Source organism: Lycium ferocissimum, chromosome 11 (assembly GCF_029784015.1).
Source record: "Lycium ferocissimum isolate CSIRO_LF1 chromosome 11, AGI_CSIRO_Lferr_CH_V1, whole genome shotgun sequence".
NCBI classification, from domain to species: Eukaryota; Viridiplantae; Streptophyta; class Magnoliopsida; order Solanales; family Solanaceae; genus Lycium; species Lycium ferocissimum.
The window spans coordinates 24989021-24993662 of record NC_081352.1 but is presented as its reverse complement, the minus strand read 5'-3'; positions in this window follow the sequence as shown (position 1 = coordinate 24993662).

Genomic DNA, 4642 nt, shown 5'->3' with positions numbered 1-4642 from the left:
ACCTTTACTTCATTTCTTTAATTTCTGGTTTTGTATTGAACATCTAAGTGTGTTGTATTTTATTTTCTCACTTGAATCTAGTTTATGAGAATATTCATTATCAAGTGTTGAATTAAATATCTTGTTTTGCTTATGTATTGAACAATTTTTATTGCTAATTAAGTGGGTCTTTGTTTCCTTAATTGATCCTGATCTTTAATGCTTCTTAAGGGATTAGCTAATCCTAGGACTCACCCATTTATTTCAATTTGAGCTCGGAAGAGAAAAACTGAGGTTGGGAAAGATTAATTAACAAAGATTTGGGGCTTTAAACCTCATCTAATAACTTGAGCTAGGAATAGGATAGTTAACTTGAGGTTAAATTGATTGTGCCTAATATTACACTCTAAGGCTTGAAAAAACTTAGAGTGAAATTCATTGATTTGGTTGGAAGACTTTCAATGAGATTTTAGAAATCATTCTCTATTAATATAAACTCGCTCTTAGTTGTAAAATCGTAAAATACATTGGACCGTTACTTGAGAGTAATTTCCCCTTTATCCATGTTGTGGCTATTGATCATTTTACTTGCTTTCTAGGTTAATTTTAGCTTTGTTAGTTTTTAATGAAAATCAAATATTGAAAAAGTGTTTGGCTTAGTGTAGAAAGTGAAAATTTCTTACTTGCTTGATCGCTTTTACATTGTTCCTTGTGGGATTCGACCCCGACTTATAGTTGGGTAAAATTATATTGCATGCGACCGTGTACACTTTCTCTTTGAGGAGTGGATTTGGACATTATCAATTTTGGTGCCAATGCCGGGGAACAATTTGGCGTATTTGAGTTAGTTTGGAATTTAAGCTTACTTGTTTTACTCCAAACTTGTGAATATATTGTGTAGTTATTTTCTATGTTTATTTTCTTAGTTTTGGTAAATGGCATCATATAATGAAAGTTGGTCGGATGGTAGTTGTTCATATTTTGATGACCCTTGTCCTTATTGTAGAGGACCACACTCATGGCGAAATTGTTTGATTTCTCTCGGGGGCGGATTTTGAGCACAATCTCAAATCTAGGAGTGGAGTATTTCTGATAGGTGTGGTGGTCAAAATGGTCATTGAGCTAATTGTGCTTATTTGTCCTTCCCTTCCCCGAACCCCCACTATGACGATTCTACTTTTGATTTTGATGATGATAGGGATATGGAAGTGGAAGAAGTTTCAAATGCTCAAAATGAGAGGATAATGCTCATGTTGGAGAACATTCTTGAAAAAGAGGAAAAGTTAAAGTTAGAACTCGAGGACTTGAGAAAGGCACTTAATGACTTGACTCAAGCAATTAGTTGCAATGACAAAGCTATTAGCATCTTGGAGGATCAAATGAAATTATTGGTTGAGGCTCATAATGCTCACCAACTTGAGGTTGTTGAAAGTAGTCAAGAAAGTGTCGAGAACATGGATTTCTCAATGGGTGGATTTTTACAAGTTTTGAACGACTCACACCATGATAAAGAACTTGACAAAGTGGAAATTGTGAGTCAAGAATGGCTTATGAATCAAGCACAACAACTTGGAGTCTATGGGGATCACCGTGAAGTTAGGTCTTAAGGCATAACTGTATATTTAAAGTTAGTCAAGTTAGGCCTTAAAGCATAACTTTAGATTCCAAAATTAGTCAAGTTTGGCCTTAAGGCATAACTTTAGATTCTAAAGTTAGTCAAGTAAGGCCTTAATGCATAACTTTAGATTCCAAAGTTAGTCAAGTTAGATCTTAAGGTATAACTTTAGATTCCAAAGTTAGTCAAGTCATTTCTTAAGGCCTAATATTATTCCAGAGTTAGTCAAAATTTTAAATCCCAAAGTTAGTCAAGTTCTGTCTTAAAGCCTAATTTTATGTTCCAAAGTTAGTACTGCCTCAAGGCCTACTTTTATGTTCCAAAGTTGGTCAAAATTTTATATCTCAAAGTTAATCAAGTTCCGCCTTAAGGCATAATATTGTGTTCCAAAGTTAGTTGATAAGTTGGTATTTTACCAACTTATTTCTTCTTTAATCTTAGATTGTTGCTACGTTTTGATTGAGAAAATAGTGCATTTAATGTCGTTTACTTCCATTTTATAGGTTCTTATGATTGAGAAGAGCTTTGGAAGAAACCAAGTGAAAAACAAGTCAAAAAGAGACCAAATTGAAGAAAATGAAAAAAGTGGCTAAAAGCGCAAAATGTGGACAGATTTGTAAATCTGAAATTGGAGGCTTATTTTGTTATTTTTGGACTTGAAAAAATGGAGGAACTATAAAAACAAGATTTGGAAAATATTATCTTTCATCTTTGGTCATTCACACGAATTTGGGAGCTAGAGTTCTTACACCACACTTCGGGTTAAAGATTTGAATATTTGGTTGAGCACTTTCTTGAACCTTTACTTCATTTCTTTACTTGCTTTGTATTGAACATCTAAGTGTGTTGTATTTTATTTTCTCACTTAAATCTTGTTTATGAGAATATTCATTATTAAATCTCTTGTTTTGCTTATGTATTGAGCAATTTTTATTGCTAATGAAGTGGGTCTTTGTTTCCTTAATTAATCCTGATCTTTAATGCATCTTAAGGGATTAGCTAACCCTAGGACTCACCCATTTACTTCAATTTGAGCTCGGAAGAGGAAAATTGAGGTTGGGAAAGATTAATTAATAAGGATTTGGGGCTTTAAACCTCATCTAATAACTTGAGCTAGGAATTGAATAGTTAACTTGAGGTTAAATTGATTGTGCCTAATATCACACTCTAAGGCTTTAAAAAGCTTAGAGTGAAATTCATTGATTTGTTTGGAAGACTTTCAATGAGATTTTAGAAATCATTATCTATTAACATAAACTCGCTCTTAGTTGTAAAATCGTAAAATATATTGGATCGTTACTTGAGAATAATTTCCCCTGTATCCATGCTTGTGGCCATTGATCATTTTACCTGTTTTCTGGGTTAATTTTAGCTTTGTTAGTTTTTAATCAAAAATCAAATATTGAAAAAGTGTTTGGCTTAGTGTAGAAAGTGAAAATTTCTTACTTGCTTGATAGCCTTTACATTGTTCCTTGTGGGATTTGACCCCAACTCATAGTTGGGTAAATTATATTGCATACGATCGTGCACACTTTCTCTTTGAGGAGTGGATTTAGACGTCATCATTAGTCAAAATTTTATACTCAACAGTTAGTCAATTTCTGCCTTAAGGCCTAATTTTATGTTCCAAAGTTAGTCGAGTTCTACCTCAAGGCCTAATTGTATGTTGCAAAGTTAGTCAATTTATGCCTTAAGGCAGAATTTGAGGCAAAACTAGTTGAATTTTTATATAAAAAAATAAATTGAATAATAATCAAGCCAAGTTTGCCCTATTGAGCAAAATTTGTAAGTGTATATAATGAAAAGTTATGCCTTGAGGCAAAATAGTTGAAAATAAATCTTCTCTTATTAATTAATAGCTTAAAATTTAATATTATACACAATTAACAAATCCACTGTTTCCACCACCAAATTCATTACCTCCCACCAAATTCTTTCTTCCACCACCAAAAATTACAGCACAGACCATATATTTATTACCCACATTATCACTCCAATAAAAAAAAAATCAATTGGATTTCAAAGTGTTCTCTTATATCCAAATGAAGTTCGTAACCGAGCAAAAGAAACAAAATGAGTTCTTCTCAATATACTGACAGTTTCATATTACAAAACGCGCGTGCTTAAATTATTTCCTTCAGATCTAACAATTTGAAGTTGATGTTAGAGAAAAGTTGATGGCAAAATTTGAAATTCACTATTGTTTATACTTGGAGTTCCTGGGTTTGAAATCTGAAGGAGGAGAGAAGAATGAAGTTGGGAAAGAAGATGAGTTGGAGAAGGAACTTAAGTTATGTGGGATGAGAGAGATAGTTTTGTCCGCTTATCATTAACTTAAATGAATGAAAGGCTAAAAAGTAAAACAATAAGATAGGAGGGCTAAAAATTAAAGACCAGCCCAAAATAAAGGCATTTGTACCAATGATCCAATAATCTTCAAAACAGGGCCGGCTAGAGGGTAAGGCTCTAAGGCCATTGCTTTTTGGGGGCCCTTTTTTAAATTATAGTATGTGTATATGTTTTTGTTAAAAAGAAATTATCAAAAAGTATAGCATAGAAATTATGAAATATTTACTCCCTCCATTTTAAAATAATTGGAATCTTTCACTTCTCGATAGTCAATTCGGTTGATAGTCTAAGCTAAATTAGATTTGATTAATTCAATCTATTAAAAGGTAGGTATTCTAAAACTATACGAAAGGCATTGTAATTTGCAATTTTTCTCATATTAATATGATGAAAAATACATCTTAAAATGTTGATCAAAATGTATACGGTTTGACTCTTTAGAAACTAACTATGACAAGTATGTTGTGATGAAACGAGTATAAAAAAGATTTTTTTTTTTTTTTTTTTTGAAATTATGATTGATATTAGTGTTGAAAAAAAAAAACTCTTTTAGATCTTTACATTACCTCCGAATATAGATCTTTTTGAGTCATCTATATTTGTCATTGGAATATATGACACAAAATAAATTAAGGCCTCGTATTGCAATTTGGCTTTAGGCCACCAAATTTGTTTAGCCACCTTGCTTTAAAATAAGGA